The 12,176-nt window shown below is 38.0% G+C and overlaps 1 protein-coding gene across 2 annotated transcripts in view; it reads left to right on the top strand.

Annotated features, from left to right (window-relative positions):
• Positions 1-12,176, top strand: part of LOC133049456 (phospholipid-transporting ATPase IB) — a 458,918-nt gene that overhangs the window by 141,726 nt on the left and 305,016 nt on the right. The window lies entirely within an intron of this gene.

Genomic DNA, 12,176 nt, shown 5'->3' with positions numbered 1-12,176 from the left:
GATGCTGGGAGGGATTGGGGGCAGAAGGAGAAGGGGACGACAGAGGATGAGATGGCTGGATGGCATCACCGACTCGATGGGCATGAGTTTGAGTAAACTCCGGGAGTTTGTGATGGACAGGGAGGCCTGGTGTGCTGCAATTCATGGGGTCGCAAAGAGTCAGACACGACTGAGCAACTGAACTGAACTGAACTGACTGAGTCTTAGTGTGGCTTGACTTCCTGTTAGGATCTCCATAGAGGAGTGATGGTCAGCTCAAGTGTTGCTTGCTATGGAGACTTGCAGAATTTCCTTTCTAGTTTCAAGTGTCAGGAGTTGTCTCTGTGTATATGACAGTTGGTTACACAGTCTCAGGGAGAATGGAAGAGACCCCTATTTGCCCTTTCACAGTCTGAAGCCACTGGTAAGACCCTGGCTGGGAGCTGATTTGAGGGTCACCAGTGGTCTGCTTGGCAGTTTGATAAGATACCAGGAGCTCAACAGTGAGGTTCCACTTGTAGGTCACTTAACAAGAGCTTGTTCCTGGCAGGCACCCAGGGCAGCGCTTATGGTCAGTGCGTTATATATAAATGCCAGCACTCCGAGCAGGTGTTAAGGTTAGTTACACTTGTAAAGGGGGGAGATGTGCTACCTGCAAACTGGGGACGTGAATCCTCCTGTCAGGGCAAGGATGTGGTGTACCCGTTGAGGATTCCAGGGGCGGAAGTCAGGGGGTGTCTGTACCTCTGAAGCCCCTCATAAGTTGATGTGGATGGTCTCTGCTTTTCCTCCCTGGGATGTGGTGCTGAGTGAACCACGAGAGGTAAGAGATGTCACTGATCACTCTTCTGTTTGGATGAGCATTTTCTTTTCAGTCTTTCAAGATGAGGGCAGTCTTAAATGCATGACTCAAGAACTCTTTGTCAAGAACTTAAATGCATGTTGAAGAAAAAGAATCCCTGGGCAGATAAAAACCCAAGCTTTCTGTATAAGTAGGAATAGGAGTCTTCTTTCTTAGAGATGAGCTGTCTGCTCTCATTGGGGAAATTCTTAAGTTGTCACTGTCTCCTTCTCCCGGTGTAACCGTCTACTTCTTCCACTTAAATTAGAATCATAAACCTCATGGAAGATGTTTTAGTTCATGTGAACTTATTCATTTGATCTGAACATTATTTTATTGAGGTACTCTTTTCTCTTATTACCCAGAACTTAAATTTTCAGTGTAAAATAAAGCGACATATTAAAAAAAAAAGAGAAAACTTTCTGTAAGGGGTTAATGAGAAGTCAAAATGGTTTTCTCTGCTGTCCATGGTGATAGTCGCTTGCCATAAGTGGTTATTAATTACTTGAAACGTAACCAGCTTGATTAAGGAACTATCAATTTCAAGTAATTTAAGTGAACATGTGTGGCTAGTGGCTACTGTATTGGAAGACAGTGTAGGTCATTTTCAGTCCATTTGTGCAGGGGTCAGCAATTTCTGGCCATTGGTCCAAACCTAAGCTTACCATTTTTTTTTTTTCCTCTCAGTTTTATTGAGACATAATTGACATACAGCACTGTACATGCTGGGCTTCCCTGGCAGCTCAGACAATAAAGAATCTGCCTGCAATGCACGAGACCTGGGTTCAATCCCTAGGTTGGGAAGATTCCCCAGGAAAGGGGATGGCTACTGACTCTAGCATTCTTGCCTAGAGAATTCCATGGACAGAGGAGCCTGGCAGGCTACAGTCCATGGAGTTGCAAAGAGTCGGACGCGACCCTGTATCCATTTAAGGTGTTCAGCAAAATGACTTACCTGCATTATGAAATGATGACCGTAATACACTGAGTGAATGTCATCTCCTAGATACAAAATTAAGTGGAAAAAATATTTCTTGTGATGAGAACTCTTAGGATTTACTCTGAACAAACTTTCATATATAATTTATAGCAGTCAATAAATAAATTATATTTATCATGTTGTACCTTCCATCCCTAGTGCTTATTTACTTTACAACTGGAAGTTTGTAGCTTCTGACCACCTTCCTACACTTCCCCCTCCCTGACCCCCCACTTCTGGTACCCACAAATCTGATATTTTTCTATGAGTTTGTTTTTGAAATATAATTGACCTATAGCACTGTTAGTTCCTGTTACACAACATAGGGATTTGACTACCTGTTTTTGTAAATAAAGTTTTATTGGAAGACAGTCATTTACATGTTGTCAGTGGTAAATGTAAGTAATTGCAAAACAGAACAAATGGTCCATGAACCCTCAGCTGTTGGCTGTCTGCTCCTTTGCCCTCCCTGATCAGAGGGAAACTGACCCCATTCTAATTCCAGCGTGTGCTATTGCTGCATCTTCTAAAACAATGTTTTTTGAAATGTTAAGAAGCACTAAGAGAGAAGTAGAATCTTTGGCTAATTTGAGGGGGAGATCCAGATTTATAAATAATTAAGTACATTTCCCTACCATGAGTTTTGTGCGATTTTTTTTTTTTTTAGAGGAGCTTTATTTTATTTTATTTTTTTTTATTAGTTGGAGGCTAATTACTTCACAACATTTCAGTGGGTTTTGATATACATTGATATGAATCAGCCATAGAGTTACACGCATTCCCCATCCCGATCCCCCCTCCCACCTCCCTCTCCACCCGATTCCTCTGGTTCTTCCCAGTGCACCAGGCCCGAGCACTTGTCTCATGCATCCCACCTGGGCTGGTGACCTGTTTCACCATAGATAATATACATGCTGTTCTTTCGAAACATCCCACCCTCACCTTCTCCCACAGAGTTCAAAAGTCTGTTCTGTACTTCTGTGTCTCTTTTTCTGTTTTGCATATAGGGTTATCGTTACCATCTTTCTAAATTCCATATATATGTGTTAGTATGCTGTAATGTTCTTTATCTTTCTGGCTTACTTCACTCTGTATAATGGGCTCCAGTTTCATCCATCTCATTAGAACTGATTCAAATGAATTCTTTTTAACGGCTGAGTAATATTCCATGGTGTATATGTACCACAGCTTCCTTATCCATTCATCTGCTGATGGGCATCTAGGTTGCTTCCATGTCCTGGCTATTATAAACAGTGCTGCGATGAACATTGGGGTGCACGTGTCTCTTTCAGATTTGGTTTCCTCAGTGTGTATGCCCAGAAGTGGGATTGCTGGGTCATATGGCAGTTCTATTTCCAGTTTTTTAAGAAATCTCCACACTGTTTTCCATAGTGGCTGTACTAGTTTGCATTCCCACCAACAGTGTAAGAGGGTTCCCTTTTCTCCACACCCTCTCCAGCATTTATTGCTTGTAGACTTTTGGATAGCAGCCATCCTGACTGGCGTGTAATGGTACCTCATTGTGGTTTTGATTTGCATTTCTCTAATAATGAGTGATGTTGAGCATCTTTTCATGTGTTTGTTAGCCATCTGTATGTCTTCTTTGGAGAAATGTCTGTTTAGTTCTTTGGCCCATTTTTTGATTGGGTCATTTATTTTTCTGGAATTGAACTTCAGGAGTTATGCAATTTTTAATATGCTTATCACACTGTGAGTCAGGCAGAGGGTGATATAGAATATTTTGTTAACCAAACTTATTTAACCACTGAGTTTGTTTTTTGATGAGTAACTCTGTGATAGCAATACAGGTTTAGAAATGCTGATTTTAAAAATATAGAGATTTCCTCTTTATAGATGTGATAAAGTAAAAGCAAATAAAAGGTTACTGATACTGATAAGAAAACAGAAAAACACATATTTAACTTCAGAATTTATATGAAATCAACAGATATTTGAGTGTTCTTAGTAGGCCAGGCAGGTTGCTAGAATTGCAGACACAACAATAAATGACAGTGTAATCTCTACGCTCAGGTTTATATTTTAGCTGAGAAAACAGCCATTTAGTATTGACTTAATTAAGCTTTTTTTGTGACAGTTGCCACAAAGGAGAAGTGTAAGGTAAGATGCTAAGTACAAATAGTTAGGGGGGTTCATGAGCTGTCTTGGCGAAGGATGAGATGGTAAATATTTTAGGCTCTAGGTCACAACTGCTCTTTTCTCCCCCTTTAATGAGAAAGCAGCTGTAGATAGTACACACACAGGTCACCCATACATAGACGTGAGCGTGCCCCATTCGCATACATACATCTGTCTCTTTGTACTCATGTTCTTAACACATTTATTGACCAGGGGATTTTGTAGACACTAACACTTGTGGCCATAATACCTCTCTGGTCAATAATGATTAAGTATTTTCCAAAAATGACTGTACGAGTCATAAAGAAAGTCTTCATGACATTTCAGAGAATTGGTTATCATTTGGCTTGTTCTGTGAATCCAAGGCCCCACACCAGCAAATCAATGATTTAAAAAAAAAGTTTATTATAAAAGTTCCCTGGTGGCTCAGCTGGTAAAGAATTCACTGGCAATGTGGGAGACCTGGGTTTGATCCCTGGGTTAAGAAGATCCTCTGGAGAAGGAAAAGGCTACCCACTCCAGTATTCTTGCCTGGAGAATTCCATGGACTACAGTCCATGGGGTCGCAAAGAGTCAGACACAACTGAGGGACTTTCACACTCATAAAAATCTGTACTCTTGGAAATTTAAAAACTACACTCCTAAATAATTCAAGAGTCAGAGAGGAAATCACATTGGAAATTAGAAAATACTTAGAATGATTTAAAAATACTTTGCATCAAAATCTGTGGGATTTGAATTTCCCAGAGAGAGAAATTCGTACCATCACTGCTTATCGTATAAAAGAAGAAATACTTAAAATTAGTAAGCTATTCATACAATTTAAGATGTTAGCAAAAGAGCAAGATAAGATCAACAAAACTGAAAGTGGATTCTTCAAAAAGACTAATGAGATTAACACACACAAAGCTGGTCAGGGAAAAAAAATGTTAGGAATGAGAAAAGAGAAATAACTCCAGGTAGAGACAGCGGTGATTAGAATAATATGAATGACTCTGTGTAAATAAATTTGAGGCTTAGATGAAATGGGTAATTACCTAGGAAAAACATAAAACTTCAGACTCGAGGAAATAGGAAACCTGAATAACCCTACAACCGTTAAAGGAATAGTGTCATGACTTCTGATTTTTCCTCCAAAGAGAATACATTATACTCTAGTTTTGTAAAGAATTAAAAGAGCAAACAGTTCCAATTTTATAAAAAGTCTTCCAAAAAAATACCAAAAAAAGTCAATACTTTTCAGTGTAGGTTGATGTTTGAAGTAACCTTTGGATCAAAAGCAATAGGGGCAAAATGGTAAAGAAAAATTGCAGATCAGTCTCAACTGTGAATGGAGAGGTAACATTTTTTGATAAAAGATCAACAAACCAAATCCAATAATATAAAAGAAATCAGACATATGATATAGTTAGGTTTAATTCCAAGGCTGTAAGCATGTGTTTTCTTGAAAAAAATCTACTGTTAATATACTTTACCTCATTAACAGATAAAAATAATACAGTCATCCAGTTGGATGTAGAAAAAAATTTAGTATTTATCTTTAACCAACAACAGCAACAAACTTTGAATCCTGGAGTAGGTGTGCACTTAACTTGATAAGGTGCATCTACTGAAATCCTATATCAAATAACTGTATTATTCACAGTCAATGATGGACTCATTTTCTCTAAAGTAGAGAGATAGCATGTTCCCACCAGGAGTCCCTTTTATTGCTAGATGTCCTGTTATTGCCTAGATGTCCTGGGTTGCTAGATAACTTTTTAAAGAAACAGAACATTACAGATGATTGAAGCTTCATTAGTTCTCCTTTATCCATGGTCTAAAACCTTTGGGTTCCTTTGCCATCCACGCGTGTATCTATAAGCTATGTCAAACCTGGTGTTGAAGCTTTAATTTTGAGGTCGTATTTTATGTATCTCTGTGCAGTTTGCATTTTTCACCTGTGTTTTTGACACTGACTCGTGCTGATCAGTCTAGTTCTAGCTCATTGCTGAATAGTATTGAAAACTTGGTGGTAGACGTGTCGGATTGAGTTTCCATTTTTGTGTGGTTGTGAGTGCTGCTGAGAACGTTGCATGCGTGTGATCTCTGTGCCCCCTGCACCGAGAAACGAGTCCAGCTCCTCAATGTGCACACCCACTGTGTCCCCAGGTGATGCTTCTCTCTCTCTGGGGTGGTTCCACCACACACTCCTCCTCCAGGCGTGTGTACAGGTTTCCATGACTCCAAACCCCATTTCCGTGGATGCTCCGTCCGTAATACAATAGGCACAAAAAGATGTCCGTTTCCCGTTATCTTTGCTGAAGGCTGACAGTCACCTCTTAGTGGGTCTTTTTCGTACTGCCTCCTGACTGCTTGGGCAAAGTTTTCAGCCTGCTCCTCCACTCTGATTTCTCACAAGAACTTCTGGGGCCTATGTGATGAATTATGTTGTCAGTGTGTGGAACGTCATTTTCTTCTTTAGGATTGTGGACTCCACATGCTCTCCGTACCTTTTTGGTGGTCTTTTTTTTTTTTTCTTTGTGGGTAAATGGTTTTTAAAGCAGTTCTTTTCCCCCAGATAAATGAAGACGAATCCTTCTTTGTTGCCATTCTTCAGTGACCACTTAATGAAACCAAAATTTTAAGAGCAGTATTTGGTATAGCTTATCTCATCAGATTCTTCGAGTCCCTGAAGTTACCTGTTGGGGATCCAGAAAGAACTTCTAGGCTGTCCCCACCTCTGGAACATTTATTTTCTGTTTCTGAATCATGAATCCTAGGAATCACTCTTTGTTCCTTTAAAAAAAATTAGCAAATCTGATAGATTGAATTAGGTTGTAGGGGACAAATTGCTGTGGCCAACCAAGCACATATGGCTCCTATTGAAGGTAATCATAGTAACCCTTTGACACGTGTGGCAGCTGCTGCCAGCCTCCAGCCAGGATCTAGGCTTAGAGGGCGGTACACATGTAATTTAAGCAGTAACCTCGAGATTAAATATGTCATTGACAATGATTTTGCAGAATAAAGCTGAAGCCTGCTGTATCTTGAAAAGGAAATTATTTCAGACGTATAAATAGCTTACTGTACAGTTTAATTATAGTCTTGGTAGTAGACAAGGCTCAACTGATGAGTCTCCACAAAGAGATTCATGTAGGACTGAAAATCTTGCTGCATTTGTATGGAAATAGCAAAAGCTATGATGCCAAGTGGAACGTAAAACCAGTTTCAATTAATTTTGAAGTTAATTTTTTGACTATAATTGTACAGAGAATTATTATTCCATGACCACGTACAAATTTCTTTATCATTGTCTAATAGATTAATTTGAAGGTCTTTTCCTTGTTATTTATGTGGCATTTGCAGTATTTAGATATTAGGTTTTAGTTTTAGAAGTTGATTGTTTTTATATATTATTATTTTTTTTGACTGCACTTTGTGGCTTGTGGGATCTTAATTCCCTGACCAGGGATTGAACCTGGGCCTCACAGTGAAAGCACCAAGTCCTAACCACTGGACCACCAGGAAATTCCCGTGATATCTTTATTTAAATTCTGGGATTTTATGTTCCATTGAATCTGAATTATAAGCACTTTTCAATATTTCAGTTCTTTCCATTGAGAATTTACAGACTAGTTTTGTAAGTGGGTGTTTATTTGAAGGGTTTGGCCAAATAGAACTGAAAATTGGTTCATCTGACAAAAACTCTTAAGTTGGGTGCCGAGACAAGGACAAGATATTTGCTTACCAACCTGATTCTTTGTTGCTGTTACCTCAACTTTGTGGGTTTTTTTTTTTTTCAACTTTGTTGTATATTGTGGTTTTCTGTATGGATTTCTTGAATTTATTTTTGTTAGAATCATGCAATTTACTGAATTACTTATATTTTCCCATGGTTTTTCTTCATTACTTTAGAATTTTAAAAAGTGAGTGTGATCTGGTGAGAAGATTTTAAGAAACACCCCTCTTCCTTCACGCTTAGCTTCTGTGACCTTCCCCTCATCAACCTTATTATCTAGACTTAAAATATACATGATGGATAAAGAAAGGAGTGGGTTTCTAACTGTTTTGCAAAAGAGCACTTGGTGGTGTGATGCATGTTTGTGTTTAAAATTCAACCGTTTCTACCCATGTAGCCTACTGAACCCCTCTGCCTCATGACACATTATTTATATTAGTTAATTTATGTGTTCCTATGTTTTATATTATGAATTTAAACAATACAGAAATTGATTACTGGTCTGGAAATTATGTGCAAGTGGCCAGCATGTAAGTATGCCATATTCACAAAAGCAGGTTGAGAATCTAGGGCTTGTTGCCTGTCCTGTAGAAAATGTGTAGGAGCTGAAAGACGGTATGAACTTGGATGGATATTTGGGTGGCAGTGGGGAAGGAGATTCCTTTTTGAACTTTAGAACTGAAGCTATTTCTTGTTCCTAGTTGTGATAGGTGTAAGCTTAACCAGCTCTCCTGCTGAAAATAAGTAAGGCTGTTGAATTAATATTTTTATACGTGTTGAAGAGAAGACAGGTGAGGAATTCTCAGATAAAACTGAAGGAAGAACAGAAGCCTTGTCCTGAAGGCCTTCGTGGCCATAGCCTAGGAATCTGAGTGAGCCGGGGCGAACCTGGCTTCCTGTGGGCTTGACACCTGGGTTCTTCTCACCTGTCTGGTGCAGAGCACTCACATAACTAGGGCTGAGAAGTTGAAGTTTGTATTTTGTACAGAAAGAAAATGGCCTTGGGTGGAAGACCTAAGTTGCACAACAGACTAAAAAGCAAAGAAAGTGTAAAATGAGTGATAAAGCCTAGATTAATACTGAATGTATTCAGTAGTACCTGGGGATATAGTATCAATTTGAAATATAACATGATGATAGCCTACAAGTTGAAGAGTGGGAAATAGATATTAGTTGGAAACCCTCATGTTGTTTGGAAATAGTTTTCAAGCAGAAATTGCTTTATGGTTGATAGAAATCTTAAGACTAAACAGCTTTTCCCTCCCTTTTAAATAGAATAATGGAACCAAATGTTCCAAGTAGACACTGTGAATGCTATTGCTTGGTACCTGTCATCAAGGGGGAAAGTTGGAAATCAGTAAACCAATGATGACATTACTTTTTATTGAAGTATAGTTAATTCACAAAGCTATGTTAGTTTTTGCTGTGCATCAAAGCAATCAGTTATATATATATATATTCCTTTTTATATTCTTTTCCATTATAGTTTATTATGAGATATTGAATATAGGTCCTTGTGCTATATAGTAGGACTTTGTCGTTTATCTTTTTTATATATAGTAGCTTGTATCTGTTAATACCAACCTCCTAATCTATCCCTCTCCTGCCTTTCCCGTTTGGTAACCTTAAGTTTGTTTTCTATGTCTGTGAGTCTGGTTCTGTTTTGTCATATGAGTTCATTTGTGTCATATTTTAGATCACACATATAAGTGATATCATATGGTATTTGTCTTTCTCTGATTTCCCTTCATATGATACTGTCTAGGTGCCCTCATCCAAATGGCATCATTTCATTCTTTTTAATGACTGAGTTATATTTCATGTATATATGCACCACATCTTTGTTATCCGTTCATTTGTCAATGAACATGTATGTTGCTTCCATGACTTGGCTCCAATGATGACATTTTAATTTTATTTCAGTAAAATTGCATGAAACTGTAGAGGGAAAAGAGACCTAAACAAATGAATGTATGTATGTACATCAAGGAATGTATGATCATTGTGATGGGGAGCTGGTTTGAGGGGGTTATGGTGAGGGTTGAGCCGTGGCCCTGTGGAAGGGTTATCAGTGTTGCTGTCTGACCTCTGTTTTATTGCTTCTCTTGCTATGTTAGTGGGACTGGTCCCAGTGTCCTCCACTCTAGGCTCAGCATCCCCAGGGAAGGCGTCTTATCCTACTTACTCTCATGTCTGCTATCTTCTCCAGTTCGCAAGAACGTACCTTGAGATGCATCAAGAAATATTTACTTAATAATCATGGGAGATGCTCTCAGTATAACTTGTTTTGTGCATTAGTAAGAATAAAACCTACTTATGTGTCAAATATCAGATTTCTTAGTCCCTGGGCTGAGTGTTGGTGGAGACATTGGAGGACAAATTAACTATTAGACTCAATTAGAACTAGACTAAATAGGTTTATTTCACTTTTTTTATTTTCCACAACCTGCTTTGCTGCTTGGTGCTTACTTGACATTGTCTTGGATTTTTAAAATTAGTATGTTTAACTCTCAAAGTATTATCTTGGGCTGATAATGCTTATAAATGTCAATCTTGAAAATTCTTGAGGGATTTTGCAGAACAGAGAGATCAGTTCCTTTCTCTTAAGTATAATTGTCTTAGGTTTTATTTAATTCACTTTCATTTTTTTACCAAAATCTAATTCACATACAGTTAAATTCACCATCATTCAGTCTTATTTCTGTATTATGAGACATACTGGAACATGGAGTTTTATTTTTGTTTCAAAGTTTTGAGACAATAAAAGAGGAATTCTTTCTTTAAGTAAGCTCATACATTTTGTTTTAAATTGCATTCATGTGGAAAATACTTACAATAATTTAGTTCATGGGACAAAATACATTTTCTGTTCGCCCTTTCTATAGGAACTCCATTAGGTCATTTCTAATTCTGAATTTGTATCAAAATCTACATAATGGCAATGAATAAATGATGTAAAATACTTATTCAAATAAAAGATTGAATTCTAGAGAAAAAAAACAAACCTTACTGTGTAATCTATGTTCTTCCTAATGAGAGTCATTATGGACAGAGATCTTCATAGTTTTTTTGGTCAGACCCCAAAGTCCATTTTTTTTATCATTCCAGCTAATGTTGATATTTATCAAATCCAGTCCTGATATATGTGAGGAAATCTGGGGGTGGGTGGCAGGTGCAATTGCTTATATAACAACGGGTTCCCCTTGAGGTATTTGAAAATCTGTTTCTTTGGAATTATTGGTTGTCAAAATTAGAAATCGTAGAGAACAAGTTTGTATTGAATCTAGAGCAAATTTGCCCCAAAGTTTGCCTTTAAAATCCACAGTGGGCTTTGAATTTTGTTCTGTGGACATGATTCAATTACACCTTGACCCTGTGTTATTTTTATAAATCAAGATGTTCTAGGAATTTATGTGGCAAGTGTGAGATGTGGAAGTGGAGCTAAGCAGATTTTGGGCAGCTGGCCTGTTTAGTGCCTAGTAGAGAGAAAAGAAACGGAAAGAACCAGCGACATAAGCAGTCTTGTGAGGGGTGATGGTGAGCAGAAGCCAGGAGAGAGGGTATCACAAAGCAGTGGGGGTACTGATGAAAGAGAAAGACAAATCCCACATGATATCCTTGTATGTGGAATCTGAAACATGACACAAATGAGCCTCTCTGTGAAACAAACAGAATCATGGACCTTAGAGAACAGACTTGTGGTTGCCAAGGAGAAGGGGAGGTAGGGGAGGGAAGGATTGGGAGTTTGGGGTTAGCAGACGCAAGCTGTTACATATAAGATGGATAAACAGCAAGGTCCTACTGTAGAGCGCAGGAACTATATTCAATATCCTGTGATAAACCACAGTGGAAAAGAGCATGAAAAAAATGCATATGTATGTATAACGGAATCCCTTTGCTGTCCAGTCAAAAGGAGCACACCTTTGTAAATCAACTACACTTCAGTGAAAGCTTTTTAAAAAGTGGTAATGTTGAGGCATAACATTATTATATTTTGAAACCTTGAAAAGAAATTAATCTTGTCCTGCCTCCCCTTCCGACCCTTCTCCCCTCTCCCACACTTTGGGAAAGGGTGAAATAATCTGAAACAAATGTTTATAGGAGTTCCTATAGGGTCATTACAGACCTAAGTCATCATGTAAGAGAAAAATGGATTTGCCAAGATTTTCTCATTTAAACATTTGTGTGTAAATCTGTTAGAGATATTCTCAATTAAATGTCTTTGCTATAAATTATGAGCCATTGAAGTTTAAAGAATATATTGTAATATGCATCCCTCAGCCCCCAAATTAAACTTGAACATGAGTTCAACTGGGGTCCAGTCATCAAGAGACAAAGTGTTCTTTAAGAAGACAAAACCTTGTTCTTTTTGTTTCCTTTTTTTAAAATTATTTTTTGAATAATATACTTGATTTATGACATTGTGTTAGTTTCTGCTGTAAATCAAAGTGATTCAGTTACACATACACATGTATATACATATATATACACACACACACTCTTTTTCATATTCTTTACCA

The sequence above is a fragment of the Dama dama genome, chromosome 30, assembly GCF_033118175.1.
Source record: "Dama dama isolate Ldn47 chromosome 30, ASM3311817v1, whole genome shotgun sequence".
Taxonomy (NCBI): Eukaryota; Metazoa; Chordata; class Mammalia; order Artiodactyla; family Cervidae; genus Dama; species Dama dama.
Note: the sequence above shows the minus strand (reverse complement) of the source record. Positions and strands in the feature narration are given on the sequence as shown.